Consider the following 21905-nt stretch of genomic DNA (forward strand, 5'->3'; position numbering starts at 1 on the left):
CGATGTCCGCGAACTACCGCCATGTCCGGGGACATATCGTAACATGAACAGCCCTTCTACCATTTCCACTACACTCTATCTGCCATTCCCTCATTGGATGTACCTCAAAAATCACATGACCATGCACCAATCACATTCAAGACCTCTACATCTAACTGCATCATCATAGATCAGCACTGCAAATGTACTCTGAATCTCTCTGAGTACAAGTGTCATATCATTGGCAAGCAGCATCTACCAGAAATACTGTACAAGTCTTCAAGATTTCTACTTGCAGCTCCATGCTTATCCATATGCATGAACACAAACTTCAGGTATGCATATTTTCTGTATTGTAGATGAACACATTTTCAAACAGACTTTTACCTTGTAAAATCTGTAAAATGAATTTACTGTACTTTTTTCAATTTCCTAAAATCAACTATCACTTATAAACCTTTATACTATTTACTTTCTTTATACACACATACTCAAATCATGTTAAACTAACATTTTTTAAATGAAATATATAGACTACATATATTCAAACAAAATTGCATGCAAACACAATCTATGTTTAAACCTTTATAAAAAATACTTATACAATTTCATACTTTTTTGTTTTTATTTATTTATTTACTTAATTACTTTAAACTAGTCATGACTTTGAGGCGCTATTACCTAGAAAAGTTTACTTACAGAAATAGTGGTATTCACTAATATATTATAAATTTCACAAGACATAGTAAAGATATTTTTTTGCTACAGTTAGTCATTCAATACAATTTGTTCATTAAGAACATATCATATGTACTGAACTGATGCAATGTATCTTATGTAAATAAATTAGTTTAATGGTTTTAAAGAAGGCACTGAGGATTTCAATTAAAAAAATCAATATCTAAATTAAAACAGTGCTATATACAAACAAAGTTACTAATTAGAAGCTTTTACAATTGCAATGAAGACCAGTTTCCTGAAAAGAAGCAGCCGAATTCGAAGAAGAAAGAAAAACTAAGAAGTTACCTGTTAATTTAAAAAAAAGTAAGTAAAATATCACCATAATATTTGTATTATTAATCAAATATACTATAACGTTAATACAAGCTATTTCGGTTTCTAAAAATAGAGATTTTGTACGATTTTGCCCAAAAATGTCCATGTCTTAAACAGCGATTTACAGCCAGAATGGCCCACAATTTCTATTTTTGGACACACAAATTACCCAACTGAACCACTACAATTTTCATATTATAGAACAAACAACTGTTTTAATTGTATACATTAGATTTACTATTTGTACTTTTCCACACCACTAGCTTACTTTTTTTTGTCATCTGAACCCCAGTTTAGTAACACATAAATTCAAGAATACCTATCCCTACTAGTTTTAGTTCCCAATGCACAATCACACACCATTACATACATCTTTATCATCTTACTCAAACACTCATGCACACAGCACACATACATTCCAGAACACCCCAACCCATATCTTCTTTATTTTTTTCAACAGACCCTAAAGAATGCCTACCAAAAGTCAAGCCCATAGAAAGCAACGCAAAAGTAGAGCAAATGAAAATAAAGGTGTCCAACATAAGCATCCATCTTTAGCAGAATTTGTAAAAAAAGTTGAAATAAAACAGCTAATACAAACATTTAGTGAAACACAAGACAACATCGCTTCCTCTATCAAAATGTAAAACAAACCAAAAAACAATTAACAGAAAATCAGCTATCAGTACAGATAAAACTACTTCTTCAAATTTTAATATAGTGCAAAGTAAGCATACCAAGAAAAGTATTTTAGCCAAAATATACCGTCACAAAGTCCTTCAAAATCTTATAAAAACAGGAGAGAAATCAGGTTCAAAGCTTAAAACCTATCGTAGGAAATTAATCTTAGAAGCATTGATGGACAGTGCAATTCTTCTCAAAAGAAATGTATTTATTTTACTGTTAAACAAAATGAAACCACTAACAAAACTAATAACTAAATTACAAAAAAGACTTCTCAGTAAGCGAAATATCAACAGAAAGAACTTCTTAAGTATCAGCGGAGGTGAATGAATCACACTACAAGCATAGAACCATATTTTAATGAAGAAGCGTACAAACAAAAGCAAACGAATACAATTGCCATACATAGCAGTGGTCGAGGTTATGAAAAAATAAATAATACCATAATGGAACAAGAAGTACTTCTTACAAAAATATTCCCTGAAAACTTAGAATTACCCCTCCATTCAACTGAATCAGAACGTCTAGTGTACAAATGGCCATGCACGTCAATGTGTAACATTCCCAAACAATGTTTCAAATCTTTACGCCAATTCCTCAATAAATATGTAAAAAGCAAAGACAAAATCAAAATTAAATTACTGCAAAATATAGATACCTGTCCAGTGTGCAAGTACACAGGACTACAAGGACATTCATTGGCCTGCATTACAGGACCTACTTGTAAAACCACTTTCCATGATATCAAAAGGATATCAACACATCATTCAACTATAAGAAATCTAGTCTATAAACTGTACTATGCTAAAAGTCCTGCTTTAGCACTAGCAAAGTTAAATGACATCCTTCTACATGGTACAGCAAAAGACCTACAATGAAGATTGTAAATGGTTTGAATTAGCTCTCTACCTTGTAGCAGAAAACAAATATGAAATAACTGAGCCCTTAATACTTTGCAGTTATTGCACTACAAAACTTGACAACAACCAAACTCCTTCACGTTCTATCACAAATAATTTTGAATTATACCCAGTACCAAAACCTCTACAACAACTTAATTTATAGGAGAGCATCATAATTCAAACAGTACACCCATTTCAAGCAATAATACGCCTTCAACCAAAAACAGCAAAATTACCTCCCTCTGAATTGGTAAAAGGCATTCGTGGAAAAGTAGTTTATTTACCATTAAATCTAAAAGAAAATGTGCATACTCTAGGAGTGCAACGTCCAATGCAGCAATCTTTAATTATATTAGTAAATGGAGTACCTACAAAAGACAAAAAAATATGGCAACAGCTGGTAGATTTATATAAAGTTAGACAAGCCTTCCAATATCTTAAAGAGAATAATGAATATTACAAAGAAATTAATATTGAAGAAAACTTGAAAGATACTACTGAAATAATTCAAGAAACACAAGAAGCTGGTCAATTTGAGCTACTAGATCCTGCTACAATATCAAATATTTTAGACCATTATACAATTCATCCTTTGCACTGTAATGACACCGTACAAGATGTACTGGAAACTTACCAAATGCGTCAAACAAAAGGATTGCCAATCAGTATGTGGGAAAAAAGTATAGAAGCACATGCTTTTCCTCTACTCTTTCCTACTGGCAAAGGAGGAAGGTATGATGATAGACCTATTCAAATATCAGCTTCAGAATACCGCTCATTACGGATGTATTCTGAAGATCCCAGATTTAGACAAAATGTGGAATACATATTCCACCTACTCTTTGAAAGTGAACTAGCAACTTTATGTTACGGAGTTGCACACATATTAAAATCAGAATCACACTTTCAAAATATGACAGCTACACAATTATTAGAGAAAGTGCAACAAAAGGATGAGGTTTTACAATCAAATATTACAAATCTATTAGCAAATATGCGTGGTACTAAAGAGTACTGGTTTCGACGTCATGGAGATGTACGTTGTATGATGAGAAACCTTGGCCCACCCACTTGGTTTGTTACATTAAGTTGTGCAGAATATGCATGGGAAGATTTACATGATTTCCTACGCATATCAAATAAAAACAAAACAAACATAGATATTCTAACACCTGGAGAACTTTGTTCTTTGGATCCTGTTAATGTTTCAAGATATTTTCACCATCGCTTCATTGCTATGCTACATTTTATTTGTAATAAAACTGTTCCTCCCCTTGGAGAAGTGCAACACTTCTTTTGGAGAAAAGAATACCAAGCCAGAGGAGCACCACATATCCACATGCTTTTATGGATTAAAGATGCCCCTAAATTTGGTCAAGACAGTGATGCCACTGTTTTACAGTTTATTGAAAAATATGTCACTTGTGAAATTCCATCAGAAGCCACAAATAGTGATCTTCATGCACACATTTTACAATTTCAAAGACACAAATGTGGAAAATATTGTCGTCGCAAATGCAAAAACAAAGGCAAATACTACACCAAATGCCGATTTGGTTTCCCTAGACCAGTTACAAATACAGGTCAAGTAAACAACCTCATGTCTTCAGTTAGACATAGTGTTAAAGGTAAGTCACCTAAAAATACATATTACATAAAAAGAAAAGAAGAAGAAAAATATATCAATGATTATAATGCAATCATTGCCCATTTATGGAATGCAAATATAGATGTGCAGTACATTGCAGACAATTCTACTGCAGTTTCACGATATGTCACAGCATACTTAACTAAAGCAGAAAATACAGAGCTCCAAGACCTCTGGAATGACCTGTCATCAGATAAAACAGTATCTGAGAAATTATACAGCTTGGGCATACAAATGCTCCCCCATAGAGAATGTGGATCTTATGAAGCAGCTGATCGTTTAACTGGTACTTCATTGTATGGTAAATCTGAAAATATAGTATGGCTAAGTCTTGGTCCAGCTAAATCTAGAAAAAGAGTTCTAAAATCATATGAAGATATAGAAACAATAGCCAAACATGATCCCAACAGCCAAGACATTTTAAAAAACAATTTATTGGACACATACTACCCAAACAGAAGTAATACTTTGGAAAACATGTGTCTATACCAAATAGCCCAAAACTACACATACAAAAAAATTATGAAACCTGATGAAAAAAAAGGTAAATATAGAGTGACCGACTGTGAAGGCAGCTTAATTAAACTCACTAAACCAAATTTAATTAATCATATCAAATTGTCATTGAAGACTCCTCAACATAAAGAAGTATATTACATGTCCCTGCTACAACTCTTCAAACCATGGAGAAAAGAAGAACAATTACTAGATAACTATGACTCAAAGCAAATGAAAGCACTATAACTGATGTAAACTTTACACAGTACAAAACAATGTTGCACAATGAACAGCAACATGAAGAAGAACTCCAAGTCCAACTAGATAAGGATACTCCTGACAGTAGTCAACCTTCTGTAACAGGAAGCCAAGAACCACTGGGAGAACCACTAAGACAAATGAGGCAGAATTAGCTATGATAGAAGTAGAAAACACCATGTGTCAGTATGAAGATAAGGAAGACTTAACTATACTACAATCAAAACTAAACAATGAGCAAAGTAGCATTGTTCAAGAAGTAACAAAACAAATTGCACATGGTGTAAAACATGAAAATAAAGAATGTTCCTGCCATAATTATAAACCTATACTACTGTATGTCAGTGGTGAAGCTGGTTCTGGCAAAACATTCCTAATCAAAATCATTAGTAAGTTCCTTCAACAATTGACAAACAACAAACTGTCAGCTGTTGTCACTGCCCCCACAGGTTTAGCTGTCTACAACATAGGTGGTGTTACATTACCCCGATTACTACTATTACCAGTAGAACACCAGAACAAATTAGACTATTACAAACTTCCTGCAGAAGCTGCAATGGAATTACGCAGAGTATTGAAACAAATGAAAATGCTACTAATAGATGAAGTGAGCATGGTCTCCAACCTGACGTTAGCTTTGATTCACCTCAGATTACAAGAAGTACTCAAAACAGACTATGAAGAGCTCTTTGCAGGAAAACAAATTATTGTTTTTGGAGATCTGCTTCAATTAACACCAGTAAAAGGTGAACCTATTTTTAAAACGTTAGGGCACAAACTCTGCCGTAAAACTTTTGGCAGCATTGGAAATGTCAACCTTTGGCAACATTTCCAATACAGAGAATTAACAGAAAACATGCGCCAATCTGCAGATCTAACTTATGCCAACATTTTAAAAAGTTTGAGAGTTGGTATACTTTCTAAAGAAGCAGAAGCAACATTGAAAACCCGGCACATTAATGCACTTTATGGCGATAATGCATGTGCTACAGATGTTATGGAACAATTAGCCCACAAAAATGTCAATTGTATGGCCTTAATACCAACTCTTGCAAGCTGTCTCAAATTCAATGAAATAATGTTAAGTAAAGAAATGCAACCAATAATGGAAATTAGCGCCACAGACAAACTAGATGTACATGGTATGACACTACCCATGTGTGACCAAGCCACAACAAGACTAAATAATTTAGAAAAATCTATCTCAAACACAGCAGGCTTAGAAAGGATGTTAAAATTATCCTTAAATTGCAGAGTAATGCTTAAACGTAACCTTGACGTGGACCAAGGACTAGTTAATGGAGCACTGGGTACAGTTGTTGGCTTTCAAACATACCCACGTGACAACAAAATTCAGTTTGTCAATATACTCTTTGACAAACTTTCAGAAGTAAAAAGGATAGGACGCTCAACAGCTAGATTCCTTCTCTTCAAAGATATGTATGTACGCAGAGAACAATTTTCTCTAACTCTTGCATAGGCAGTCACGATTCATAAATCACAAGGTCTTACCCTAGACAAAGCAATGATAGATATTGGTAACACAGTCTTTAAAGAAGGCATGAGCTACGTAGCACTATCACGCTTACGTACACTTGACGGTCTATTTCTAATCAACTTTGATGCAAGTAAAGTAAACGCTGATATTCCTTGCATTTTAGAATATAATAGACTTCGCTCACTATACACTCCCCATCTAAACACATATTCTGTTCCACAAAAACTAAAACGTTGTAAAAGAAAACTAAATCAAACAGAAATGCAACAGGACGTCACTGCAAATCCTCGAAAAGAGAGTAAAAGAAACTAATACTTCATCAAGTACCACAAACAAAAAACAATCAATTAGAGAAAGTAAACCAGGTACTTCTTTAAAGAAGGAAGACAAACTCCAAAAAAAGCAGTTAGATACAGTACTACCTGGACCATTTAAATTCTCAAATATAGTTGGTGTAAGTTGCTATGCAAATGTAGCAATGAATATTCTATTTCAATTACCACCAATTGTTGACAACATTTACTTACACTTTAGAGACCCATTTTGTATGCAAATGTTAGTACTTCATAGAAACGCAAAAAACAATCCTGACAACACATATACAGGGTAATTCATACAATTCAGCGCACAAGTAGCGCACGCGGCTGGCGCACAGCGTGCGCGTGCGATAGTCTGCGCCAGCCGCGTGCGCCAAAACCGAATCCGGCGCACAGCGTATTCATGGATTTTAGGCTCCCAAACCAGCCGTGGCGCAGAGTATCGCAGCGACCCTGCAGCAGCGCCAGTAACGCCCCCAAGAACGCCCTCGCGCAAGGAAAAGCCATAAAAAATCGCTAAATCATCGCAAAGGGCTGCGCTAACCCTGGACCAGTTTACAGGGCTGCCAAACAAGGAACGCAAAGCGGGTAACGTGCATATCAGGGGTACGCGTGAAGTTATACACGCGATTAGCCAGGGTACGTGTATTACAGGGGTATGCGGGAAGTTTAACATGCAATTAGCCAGGGTACGTGTATTACAGGGGTACGCGGGAAGTTCAACACGCGATTAGCCAGGGTACGTGTATTACAGGGGTATGCGTGAAGTTATACACGCGATTAGCCAGGGTACGTGTATTACAGGGGTATGCGGGAAGTTTAACATGCGATTAGCCAGGGTACGTGTATTACAGGGGTACGCGGGAAGTTCAACACGCGATTAGCCAGGGTACGTGTATTACAGGGGTACGCGTGAAGTTATACACGCGATTAGCCAGGGTACGTGTATTACAGGGGTATGCGGGAAGTTTAACATGCGATTAGCCAGGGTACGTGTATTACAGGGGTACGCGGGAAGTTCAACACGCGATTAGCCAGGGTACGTGTATTACAGGGGTATGCGGGAAGTTTAACATGCGATTAGCCAGGGTACGTGTATTACAGGGGTACGCGGGAAGTTTAACACGTGATTAGCCAGGGTACGTGTATTACAGGGGTACGCGGGAAGATTAACACGCGATTGGCCAGGGTACGTGTATTACAGGGGTATGCGGGAAGTTTAACACGCGATTAGCCAGGGTACGTGTATTACAGGGGTGCGCAGGAATTATCACACACGATTTGGCTGGGTACATGTATTACAGGGGTGCGTGGGAATCATCACACGCGATTTGGCTGGGTACGTGTATTACAGGGGTGCGTGGGAAGTCACACGCGATTAGGCTGGGTGGGTCCTCACAGGTGTTCCCTGTACACCCTCCACGGCCCCTGCAGGCAGCCTACAAAACAGGGGACTACCCTGCACACCTGCTCATGTCCCCCTGCACCCCCACCCCCCAGCAGTGCAGGGGCAGCCTCCACCAGGCCCCCACCCATGCCTCCCACCACCCCCAACCCCCAGCAGTGCAGGGGCAGCCTCCACCAGGCCCCCACCCATGCCTCCCACCACCCCCAACCCCCAGCAGTGCAGGGGCAGCCTCCACCACGCCCCCACCCATGTCTACAACCACCCCCACCCCTCCGCCACCAGGGGCAGCCTCCACCAGGCCCCCACCCATGTCTCCCACCACCCCCACCCCCCCGCCACCAGGGGCAGCCTCCACCAGGCCCCCACCCATGCCTCCCACCACCCCCAACCCCCAGCAGTGCAGGGGCAGCCTCCACCAGGCCCCCACCCATGCCTCCCACCACCCCAACCCCCAGCAGTGCAGGGGCAGCCTCCACCAGGCCCCCACCCATGTCTCCCACCACCCCCACCCCCCCGCCACCAGGGGCACTCTCCACCAGGCCCCCACCCATGTCTCCCACCACCCCCACCCTCCCGCCACCAGGGGCAGCCTCCACCAGGCCCCCACCCATGCCTCCCACCACCCCCAACCCCCAGCAGTGCAGGGGCAGCCTCCACCAGGCCCCCACCCATGCCTCCCACCACCCCCAACCCCCAGCAGTGCAGGGGCAGCCTCCACCACGCCCCCACCCATGTCTCCCACCACCCCCACCCCCCCGCCACCAGGGGCTGCCTCCCCCCGTGCCCTTTCCCCTCCCATGCGCAGCGGCTGTGCATGTGGTTGGGGATGTGGGGCCACCACCATGTCCACGGCCAGGCCCCGGCGTGTTGCAACGTTGTGCAGGACACATGCTGCCACTATGATCCTGCACACTACTGGGGGAGCGTATAACAGCTGCCCGCCAGAACGGTCAAGGGAGCGAAAGCGTGACTTTAGCACTCCGAATGTGCGCTCCACTATGCCCCTGGTTGTAATGTGGGCTGTGTTATATCTTACCTGGGGTGGCGTGGTGGGGTTCCGAATTGGCGTCATCATGTGGGGGCTGAGAGGGTAGGCACTGTCCCCTGTGGAGGTGGTGATTGGTATCATTGGTGGGGTTGTGACCTTGCTCAGTATCCAACATGCATGCATGTGCAGTGGCATACATACTCACCAAGCAGCCATGTATCGCCATGCCGCCCAGCATCTATGTCCCGGCATAGGGTGGACATTCGGTAAATGAAGCTGTCGTGGGTGGACCCGGGATAGTTGGCATATACTGAGGTGATGATTCCCTTGGCATTACATACTACCTGCACGTTGATGGAATGCCAGTGCTTGCGGTTCCTATAGATGTGCTCTGATGCCCTGGGGGGACGTAGAGCCACATGGGTGCAGTCGATGGCACCTAGCACTTTGGGGAATCGTGCCACTCCGTAAAAATCCAGGGCGGCAGCATGCCTTTCTGCAGGTGTTCTGGGCAGGTATATGTGCCTGCGGACTGATGGGCGTGCAGTCATGATGTTCAAGACCTGGTGTAGGCAGCGTGACTGGGCGGCCTGTGACACCCCACCCACTATGGCACTTGTCCGCTGAAATGATCCAGTGGCTAAGAAGTGCAGTACATTGAGGACCTTCTCCAGGGGGCTGAGTGCTTGGGAGCACAGGGTGGGTGATGTGAGGTCATCCTCCCACTCAGTCACCAGGTCCAGTATGATGTGTGGTGGAAACCTGTACCTCCCATACACCTGGTCATCAGGCATCCCGAAAAGGCTGGTTCTGGGTGTGAATATTCTGGCCCTGACTATCCTCCTCCTCCTCCTTTGGTAGCCCACTGCCACTGCTGCTAGGAACGGTATGTTCATCCTGGCGTCTGAGCTTGTTATTGTTAAAGTCCGCAATTTTATGCTTTGCGCGTGTTCTAGGCGAGCGTGTGACCCGCGCACCCCTGGAATCCAGTTCCCAGTCCAATAGCGTGTGGAAATTCACACGCACCACGGGATACAGGTTCGCTGACGTACTTGCGTGTGTAAGTGGCCGCGCACCCATTAAATACACGTACATAGGCCAATCGCGTGTACGCGCACTTTTGTCCAATTACACGCAATGAAATACACGTACATAGGCCAATCACGCGATGACACTCTGACGTGCAGTATTTCCACGTGTGTTCCGTCATCACGTGCTGAGTGGGGAACGCCCGTGCGGGTCACGTCAGACGCGCTTACGCGCGGAGGGACTCTGGTCCAATAGAATCGCTTATGCGTGCTGACGCGCTTACGCGCTAAGGGCCTTTCCTCGGATTTCACGCTGACGTGCAGGATTTTCACGTGCCAAATCACTCCGTATCAAGCTGGCCACCCGAAAACACACGGAACACCACGCTCCTGCCCAGAAGGACGAGTTACTGCCCCCCAGTGCCCCGAGCAGCCTCCCACATGCTATCTGCTGCTGCCTGCCTGCCTGCCTGCCTGCTGCCACCGTGCCCTGCCATTTGGTGCCTGCACATCAGCCATCTGCAGGGGTCCAGTTGCTGTGTCCACCCCTGCTGGAACTGAAGACTCCCAACTGGGATTACATCGCTCCACAGCCCAGCCCCAGGACCCAGTTGCCCACCCACACCTGCCTCTGGGGTTGCCATGTCGGGCACTTCCACATCTGGCACCAGTGGCAACCCCAGGCCAGAGGGGCAGAGGGGCACCAGCTTCACTGCCACCGAAGTTGGTGTCCTGGTGGAGCATGTCCTGGGGCAGTATGATGCCCTCTTTGGATCGTCCCGCGCCAGCAAGGAAGGACGGGAGAGGATCTGGGCCGACTGTGTGGTTGCCATCAACGCGGAGGGGGTGGCAACCCGCAACGTCCAGAAGATCAAGAAGCGCTGGGAGGACTTGAGGTCCAGGACCCTTGTGAAGGCCCGGCGCCTCGTGGAGTGGGGCCGGGGCCGCATGAGTTCCATCCAGAAGAGGGTCCTGGAACGCGTACGCCCAGCGCTCCACGCCCAGGTCCTTGAGAGGGAGGCCCGTCTGGAGTTGAGCGGTATGTGTCCAAGCATTACTGTGTGAGACAGGGCATGTTGCGGTGTGCTGGTTCTATGATACTTGCCTGTATGTGTGCCATGGGCCATGTATGCATGTATGTGTGCAGGGACATCATGGTAATGCATGTGCGACCAGTGATGTGTGACCCACATGGTTGTTGCATGTGTTGAAATGCGGCATGGGGAGCCCTATGCAGATTTTGGACATGAGAGCATGCCAGTCTCTGTACCTGGACATGGATGGGGGTGAAGGATGGGTGCTGATGCCAGGTACATATATGGTAGCCATGTCTGTGTGCCTGACCTGCGTGTCTGTGACTTGTGCATGCCATGGATGCATGACACATGTGTGTGACAATGCACAGATTCAGTGACGCACCCAACTTACCCTTGTTTCGCCTGTGTTCGGTGTGTTTGGGGCCAGATGGATGTGACTGAGGTGAAGTGTGTGCATGTGATATGCATGAGCCATGATGCATGTGAGTTACATATCATTGAATGTTTCTAGAGTCCATTGGACATGCATGGAAATGTCCATGGCATGCACCATGCCTGTTACTGTGTGTGTTTTGCCTGGACTGACCCATGTGTTGTGGAGGGACATGATGGAAGTGTACTTTGACAGTGGTGCTCATCTGCTATTGCTTCCTGTCTAGGGGACCATTGTACAGTAGCCTGATGCTTGTGTCCTTTGTCTCCCTCTACGCAGCGGCTAGTGAAGAAGAGGGCGGAGACGGCGCTGTGGAGCAAGGCGGCGGGGATGCCCCCACGGCTGCAGCGGAAGGGGTGGGTGAGCCCCCACAGGGGCCTGCTACGGCGGGAGACGGTGAGGAGCCATCCAGGTTGGTGGTTTGCACAGAGGAGGAGGAGGCCGACACTGGTGCACACATGGGGCCTGGTGGGAGCATCCCTGCTGGTGCAAGTGGTGCAGTCCAGGGCCAGGGGCAGGAGGCAGCACAGGTCACCGTGGAGGGGCCTGTGCATGTCACTGTCCCTGACCCTGTGAGTGCACCACCATGCACCAGCAGGGATGCCCCGTCCCAGGCCCGTCCGCAGGTAGAGGGGATGTCCATGTCACCTGACTCCCCTCCAGCTGCGGACGTGGTAACCCCTGGCCGCGTGGAGAAGGTCCTGATTGGGGTCGCGATGCGCACGGCTGTGATTCGTGATGACGTGCGTGCTTCCTGGGAGGAGCACGCACGTCATCACGAAGTGCACCGTGCCGACGTGGCCCAATTGGGATCGGCCATGTTCGGGGGTTTCCTGCATGTGTTGGCCAATCTGACGGCCCTCTCCTCCTCTGTGCAGGCTATCCACCGGTCGTTCTCCTTGCCGTCTTCCGGCCCAGATGCCACCAGGGCCCCCTGTGGACCTGCCCCGACCAATGCAGCCAGCTCGGTGGAGATCCCATCCCTGCCACAGTTGGGAGTCGGAGGTCCAGCAGGGGTGGACAACACAGCAAGTGGGCCCCAGCAGATGGAAGATGTGACGGCATCATCGGGCAGGGCACGTGCACGACGGCGTCGGTGGTTTCCATCAGCCTGGATGCCGTCGTGCTGGCAGAGGCAGTGGCGTCGGAGGCAGCAGCGGGCTCGACGTGGGAGGCATCATGGCTCGGGGCCATCAAGATCCGAGGGGCAGGCATCGGCCGGAGGGCAGGGCAACCCTGGGATGGTGGTGTGTTCCGTGTGGGAGGAGTTTGGCCAGCGGATAGGTGCGGAGCGGCAGCGGGCGGAAGAGGAGCGGCTCGCCATGGTCAGGGCGGAGTTCTCCATGCGTCGGGCATTGAGGCGGGCTGAGTGCCTCGAGGAAGCTCGCAGGGAGTTTGAGGTGGACATGGGGTTGTCCCTGCGAGACCTCGGGGCCAGGACAGAGTCCCGCCTTCAGGACATCGACATGGAGTTCGATGATGCCCTGGCCAGCAACATCACCAAGTGAGCCGCAGGACTTGCCCGCTGCCTTTGTATATAGTTATTTAGTTAGTTAGTGCTAGGTTTCCTTTATTTATTTTTATTATTTTGGACCGCTCGGACAATGGCCACTTTTTTGTACATATATTTTTCATTAGTTAGTGGTAGGTTTCATTTTTGGTGTTGGGCTCATGGACCCTGGAACATTCCTGTATATAGTTTGTTTTTTTGGGAGATACATTTTTTTAATTTCTTATTGTTTTCACCATGACGTAATGGTTTTTCATTAATTTCCTATTACATGATATTGCTTTGGACAAATTCATTTTAATTTTTTTTTCCTTTGTTTTTTTGTTTATCACTTTTGTTCTCGGACATGGACCATTTATTTACTTAGCCACATCGTTGTATGTTTGAAAATTTCACTTATTTTTGGTATTTAATACATTTTTTATATTTTCTTACACTTGTGTTATTTTCTCATTGGTTTGTTACATGTCATGATATGGGTTTTGACATTCACTTGCACCCATTGTGTATGTGTGTGTGACGGACATGTGTTCTTTTGCATACTTGGCATTGGGGTTGTGTCATGTGATTGCATTCACTATGTGGGTGGATGCAATCCTTGCCTGGGTGTTTGTGCTGGGTATGCTGGCCATTACTGCCATGATTGTGTATCGTCAGGACCTGGGGCCAGGGGGACATGTGTGGGGGCCTGCTGGCAGGTTCCCCACAGTGCTGGGGGGTGGGGGTGGTGGGAGACATGAGTGGGGGCCTGGTGGAGGGTGCCCCTGGTGACTGGGGGGGTGGGGGTGGTGGGTGACATGAGTGGGGGCCTGGTGGAGGGTGCCCCTGGTGACTGGGGGGGTGGGGGTGGTGGGTGACATGAGTGGGGGCCTGGTGGAGGGTGCCCCTGGATGGTGGGGGGTGGGGGTGGTGGGAGACATGAGTGTGGGCCTGGTGGAGGCTGCCCCTGCACTGCTGGGGGGTGGGGGTGGTGGGAGACATGAGTGGGGGCCTGGTGGAGGGTGCCCCTGGTGACTGGGGGGGGTGGGGGTGGTGGGTGACATGAGTGGGGGCCTGGTGGAGGGTGCCCCTGGTGACTGGGGGGGTGGGGGTGGTGGGTGACATGAGTGGGGGCCTGGTGGAGGGTGCCCCTGGATGGTGGGGGGTGGGGGTGGTGGGAGACATGAGTGTGGGCCTGGTGGAGGCTGCCCCTGCACTGCTGGGGGGTGGGGGTGGTGGGAGACATGAGTGGGGGCCTGGTGGAGGGTGCCCCTGGTGACTGGGGGGGTGGGGGTGGTGGGTGACATGAGTGGGGGCCTGGTGGAGGGTGCCCCTGGTGACTGGGGGGGTGGGGGTGGTGGGTGACATGAGTGGGGGCCTGGTGGAGGGTGCCCCTGGATGGTGGGGGGTGGGGGTGGTGGGAGACATGAGTGTGGGCCTGGTGGAGGCTGCCCCTGCACTGCTGGGGGGTGGGGGTGGTGGGAGACATGAGTGGGGGCCTGGTGGAGGGTGCCCCTGGTGACTGGGGGGGTGGGGGTGGTGGGTGACATGAGTGGGGGCCTGGTGGAGGGTGCCCCTGGTGACTGAGGGGGTGGGGGTGGTGGGTGACATGAGTGGGGGCCAGGTGGAGGGTGCCCCTGGTGACTGGGGGGGTGGGGGTGGTGGGTGACATGAGTGGGGGCCTGGTGGAGGGTGCCCCTGGATGGTGGGGGGTGGGGGTGGTGGGAGACATGAGTGGGGGCCTGGTGGAGGCTGCCCCTGCACTGCTGGGGGGTGGGGGTGGTGGGAGACATGAGTGGGGGCCTGGTGGAGGGTGCCCCTGGTGACTGGGGGGGTGGGGGTGGTGGGTGACATGAGTGGGGGCCTGGTGGAGGGTGCCCCTGGTGACTGGGGGGGTGGGGGTGGTGGGTGACATGAGTGGGGGCCTGGTGGAGGGTGCCCCTGGATGGTGGGGGGTGGGGGTGGTGGGAGACATGAGTGGGGGCCTGGTGGAGGGTGCCCCTGGATGGTGGGGGGTGGGGGTGGTGGGAGACATGGTTGGGGGCCTGGTGGAGGGTGCCCCTGGTGACTGGGGGGGTGTGGGTGGTGGGAGACATGGTTGGGGGCCTGGTGGAGGGTGCCCCTGGTGACTGGGGGGGTGGGGGTGGTGGGAGACATGAGTGGGGGCCTGGTGGAGGGTACCCCTGGTGACTGGGGGGGTGGGGGTGGTGGGAGACATGAGCAGGTGTGCAGGGTAGTCCCCTGTTTTGTGGGCTGCCTGCAGGGGCCGTCGAGGGTGACAGGACCCACCCAGCCTAATCGCGTGTGTAACTTCGCACGCACCCCTGTAATACACGTACCAAGCCAAATCGCGTGTGATAATTCCCGCGCACCCCTGAAATACACGCGCCCAGCCTATTCGCGTGTGGAAATTCCCGCGCACCCCTGAAATACACGCGCCCAGCCTATTCGCGTGTGGAACTTCCCGCGCACCCCTGAAATACACGCGCCCAGGCTATTCGCGTGTGGAACTTCCCGCGCACCCCTGAAATACACGCGCCCAGGCTATTCGCGTGTGGAACTTCCCGCGCACCCCTGAAATACACGCGCCCAGCCTATTCGCGTGTGGAAATTCCCGCGCACCCCTGAAATACACGCGCCCAGCCTATTCGCGTGTGGAAATTCCCGCACACCCCTGAAATACACGCGCCCAGGCTATTCGCGTGTGGAACTTCCCGCGCACCCCTGAAATACACGCGCCCAGGCTTTTCGCGTGTGGAACTTCCCGCGCACCCCTGAAATACACGCGCCCAGCCTATTCGCGTGTGGAACTTCCCGCGCACCCCTGAAATACACGCGGCCAGGCTATTCGCGTGTGGAACTTCCCGCGCACCCCTGAAATACACGTACCCTGCTGTAATCGCGTGTGGGACTTCGCACGCACCCCTGTAATACACGTACCAAGCCAAATCGCGTGTGATAATTCCCGCGCACCCCTGAAATACACGCGCCCAGGCTATTCGCGTGTGGAAATTCCCGCGCACCCCTGAAATACACGTACCCTGCTGTAATCGCGTGTGGGACTTCCCGCGCACCCCTGTAATGCACGCGCCCAGCCTATTCGCGTGTGGAAATTCCCGCGCACCCCTGAAATACACGCGCCCAGGCTATTCGCGTGTGGAACTTCCCGCGCACCCCTGAAATACATGCGGCCAGGCTATTCGCGTGTGGAACTTCCCGCGCACCCCTGAAATACACGTACCCTGCCCTGCTGTAATCGCGTGTGGGACTTCCCGCGCACCCCTGTAAATGACGTACCCTAGTTTTTCGCGTGTAGGATTTCACGCGCACCCCTGGAATTCCCGTAGCCTAGCTTTTCGCGTGTGAAACTTCCCGCGCACCCCTGTAAATGACGTACCCTAGTTTTTCGCGTGTAGGATTTCACGCGCACCCCTGGAATTCCCGTAGCCTAGCTTTTCGCGTGTGAAACTTCCCGCGCACCCCTGTAAATGACGTACCCTGGCTTTTCGCGTGTGGAACTTCACACGCACCCCTGGTATCGACGTGGCCAGGGCAATCGCGTGTGGGACTTCCCCGCACCCCGGGATACACGTACCCAGGGCAATCGCGCGAGTGACTTCTCGCGCAACCCGTTGTACACACACGCGCGAATTTTTGAACAGTGGGTGTCCGTGTAAATGGCGTACACCTTTGCACATCATTAGTCCTTTGGGGTCACGGTATGGCCCATTGCTGTATGTGGGTGGTATTTGTTGGCGCAGGTTTTGGCGCACTTTCGTTGAGTGCGTCGGGACGCTACCGCCTGCTTACTTGTGGCGTACGTTTTTGGGCCTGTGCGCTGGTTTGATCGAGCGCTGTTTTGCCCTGTTCGAATCCATGAATACGTGTTGCCGGAGAGCGTGTGGGCGTTCCGCGCACTTGCCTCCTGTACTTCCCCGTGCCGCCCACATTCTTCCCCATTCCGAGTGTTGTGCCCCATTTTATTCCCCATTCCGAGTGTCCCGCCCTGTGTTCCGCCTACTTTAGAGCTGTGCGCTGCGCTCGGAGTGATAGCGCAGTGGCCGTGGCGCACGCCGTTGGTTGACCTGTGCGCTGGCGTGCGCCGCGCACTTTTTCAGCGCACGTCCTATGCTTTTCTTACGCACGGACTTCCATGAATCGACGTGCGCTGGTTTCCCTGCGCTTTTCGCTATTTTTCGGCGCAGCGCACGTATAGGCCCCTCTGCGCCGGAATTTTCGGCGCACATTTATTCCATGAATCGGCCTAATAGTGTTTATGGAATAAGACAAGAATTGACTACTGTGCTGGAATGGTGAAATTCACTATAAACTCACAGGAAGATCCACAAGAATTTTTAATGTACTTACTACAAGTACTGGAAAACAAAAACATACCTATAACGGAAATCTTCCAGATTTCATACATGTGGAAACATACATGCACTCTGTGCAGCAATGTGACACAAGAAGAAATTCCCAATGAACGCTTCATATATATATCAATACCAAATTGTGAATCCATTCCATTTCAGCAACTTGTACAAAATGCAAACCATGGTAGATTATGCTCTACCTGCAATTCAGATAATCGCGCCACTTTAGTAATACAAACACATAGTAAATACGTAATACTAATGCTTCTACGTTACAATGCAGATGGTACCAAAAACAACTGCAAGCTGACTGGATTCACACATAGTCAAATATCACTTGGTAAGAAAACCTTCACAACAATAGGTATAATCTACCACGCAGGAGCCACAACCAATTCAGGGCACTACACGGCATATATAAAAAAAGAAATGTGGATGGTTTGAATGTAATGGTAGTACCATTACTCTAAAGCAGAGATTACCAGCAAATCTTACAAACGCTTATTTGATGTTCTTAAAACCAAAATTTGATAAATAAACTGTATTTAAACCTTTAAGTAAATTTGTGTTAAAAAAATATAAACTGTTAGAATACTCCAAAAGCTATCTAACCGCTCAAAGATTCTACAACAACTAATCAGATAAATGAATACCACTAAATTAGACCAAAAAATACACAGTTAGAATACGCCAATTGGTATCTAACTGTCCCAACATTATAAATTTGTGTTAAAATAATATAAACTGTTAGAATACTCCAAAAGCTATCTAACAGCTCAAAGATTCTACAACAACTAATCAGATAAATAAATACCACTAAATTAGGCCAAAAAATACACAGTTAGAATACACCAATTGGTATCTAACTGTCCCAAAATTTAACAATATCCAAATAGATAAATCAAAACCACTAAAATATATTAAAAAAATAGACAGTTAGAATACGCCAATTGGTATCTAACTGCTCCAAAATTTTATAATATCAAAACAAATGAAGAATCTGTTACTGCTCCAAAAAAAATACAACAAAGCAAAGTATAAAGCATTAGCCAGAAACAACAAGTGAACACTGAAAACAAACAAACAAATAAACTGTAGCATAACAGAAGAAGGTTTTTTTTAAATCCAACATGGATTTTTTTTTCTCCCACAGACCCAATGTTTTTAGCAACAAATACAGAAACTGAGCAAATTGCACAGTACTCTGATTTGTACTCTACTAAATATGAGGGTCGAAAAAAAATAAAAGTATATTGCTTATACAATGTAATAAGTCATTACAAAATACTAATACTAACATGCTATTTTCTTTTATCACAGAAATGAAGAAGAAAAACATGGACTCCCATTACTAGACCAAACAGTAAGTATACAATAATAAGGACAACCATAGCAGCATATCACATCCATAGTATCTAATACCTTTGTTCCTTATACATTTGTTTTTCACCCAAAGTTATAAGCAAATATGAATGTGATATGCTGCGGTGGTTGTTGCCAGGGCATAGAGTCTTGGGTGCATGGCCAAATGGCCAAATGGCCATGCACCCAAGACTCTATGCCCTGGCAACAACCACCGCAGCATATCACATCCATAGAGTCAAACATTTCAACTAGGATCTATGGGAAACTTTTAATGTCCGCGAACAATGTGAGTGTTCTTAGAACACTTTGAACTTGCCAGCGAACAATACGGACACCGTTTTCAGGACACCCCCTACGAACATTTCAGAACAAGGCGATAGTTCTTAGAACACTTTCAACTTAAAGACGAACAATACGGACAGCGTCCTAAGGACACCCCCTACGAACATTCCAGGACACCGGGAGTGTTCTCAAAAACGTCTTCTGAACACCCCCATTTTGTTTATTTGCGAACATTTCAGGACACCGCGAGTGTTCTTAGGACACATTCAACTTGACAGAGAACAATACGGACAGCGTCCTCAGGGCACCCCCTACGAACATTCCAGGACACCGGAAGTGTTCTTAGAAGCTTCTTCAGAATATCACCATCTTGTTTATTTGCGAACATTTCAGGACACCGCGAGTGTTCTTAGGACACATTCAACTTGACAGAGAACAATATGGACAGCGTCCTCAGGACACCCCCTACGAACACTCCCCGGACACCGCAAGTGTTCTTAGAAGCGTCTTCAGAACACCACCATCTTGTTTATTTGCGAACATTTCAGGACACTGCAAGTGTTCTTAGGACACATTCAACTTGACAGAGAACCATACATTTGTTTTTCACCCAAAGTTATAAGCAAATATGAATGTGATATGCTGCGGTGGTTGTTGCCAGGGCATACAGTCTTGGGTGCATGGCGAAATGGCCATGCACCCAAGACTCTATGCCCTGGCAACAACCACCGCAGCATATCACATCCATAGAGTCAAACATTTCAACTATGATCTATGGGAAACTTTTAATGTCCGCGAACAATGTGAGTGTTCTTAGAACACTTTGAACTTGCCAGCGAACAATACGGACACCGTTTTCAGGACACCCCCTAGGAACATTTCAGAACAACGCGATAGTTCTTAGAACACTTTCAACTTAACAACGAACAATACGGAAAGCATCCTAAGGACAACCCCTATGAACATTCCAGGACACCGGGAGTGTTCTCAAAAACATCTTCAGAACACCCCCATTTTGTTTATTTGCGAACATTTCAGGACACTGCGGGTGTTCTTAGAACACATTCAACTTGACAGAGAACAATACGGACAGCGTCCTCAGGACACCCCCTATGAACACTCCCCGGATACCGCGAGTGTTCTTAGAAGCGTCTTCAGAACACCACCATCTTGTTTATTTGCGAACATTTCAGGACACCGCGAGTGTTCTTAGGACACATTCAACTTGACAGAGAACAATACGGACAGCGTCCTCAGGACACCCCCTACGAACATACCAGGACACCGGGAGTGTTCTTAGAAGCTTCTTCAAAACACCACCATCTTGTTTACTTGCGAACATTTCAGGACACCGCGAGTGTTCTTAGGACACATTCAACTTGACAGCGAACAATATGGACAGCGTCCTCAGGACACCCCCTACGAACACTCCCCGGACACCGCAAGTGTTCTTAGAAGCGTCTTCAGAACACCACCATCTTGTTTATTTGCGAACATTTCAGGACACCGCGAGTGTTCTTAGGACACATTCAACTTGACAGAGAACAATACGGACAGCGTCCTCAGGACACCCTCTACGAACACTCCCCGGACACCGCGAGTGTTCTTAGAAGCGTCTTCAGAACACCCCCATTTTGTTTATTTGCGAACATTTCAGGACACCGTGGGTGTTCTTAGAACACATTTAACTTGACAGAGAACAATACGGACAGCGTCCTCAGGACACCCCCTAGGAACATTCCAGGACACCGGGAGTGTTCTTAGAAGTGTCTTCAGAACACCACCATCTTGTTTATTTGCGAACATTTCAGGACACCGCGAGTGTTCTTAGGACACATTCAACTTGACAGAGAACAATACGGACAGCGTCCTCAGGGCACCCCCTACGAACATTCCAGGACACCGGAAGTGTTCTAAGAAACTTCTTCAGAAGACCACCATCTTGTTTATTTGCGAACATTTCAGGACACCGCGAGTGTTCTTAGGACACATTCAACTTGACAGAGAACAATACGGACAGCGTCCTCAGGACACCCCCTACGAACACTCCCCGGACACCGCAAGTGTTCTTAGAAGCGTCTTCAGAACACCACCATCTTGTTTATTTGCGAACATTTCAGGACACTGCAAGTGTTCTTAGGACACATTCAACTTGACAGAGAACCATACATTTGTTTTTCACCCAAAGTTATAAGCAAATATGAATGTGATATGCTGCGGTGGTTGTTGCCAGGGCATACAGTCTTGGGTGCATGGCGAAATGGCCATGCACCCAAGACTCTATGCCCTGGCAACAACCACCGCAGCATATCACATCCATAGAGTCAAACATTTCAACTATGATCTATGGGAAACTTTTAATGTCCGCGAACAATGTGAGTGTTCTTAGAACACTTTGAACTTGCCAGCGAACAATACGGACACCGTTTTCAGGACACCCCCTACGAACATTTCAGAACAACGCGATAGTTCTTAGAACACTTTCAACTTAACAATGAACAATACGGAAAGCGTCCTAAGGACAACCCCTACGAACATTCCAGGACACCGGGAGTGTTCTCAAAAACATCTTCAGAACACCCCCATTTTGTTTATTTGCGAACATTTCAGGACACCGCGGGTGTTCTTAGAACACATTCAACTTGACAGAGAACAATACGGA

The sequence above is a fragment of the Ambystoma mexicanum genome, chromosome 5q (genome assembly GCF_040938575.1).
Source record: "Ambystoma mexicanum isolate Mex_15411 chromosome 5q, UKY_AmexF1_1, whole genome shotgun sequence".
In the NCBI taxonomy this organism is placed as follows: Eukaryota; Metazoa; Chordata; class Amphibia; order Caudata; family Ambystomatidae; genus Ambystoma; species Ambystoma mexicanum.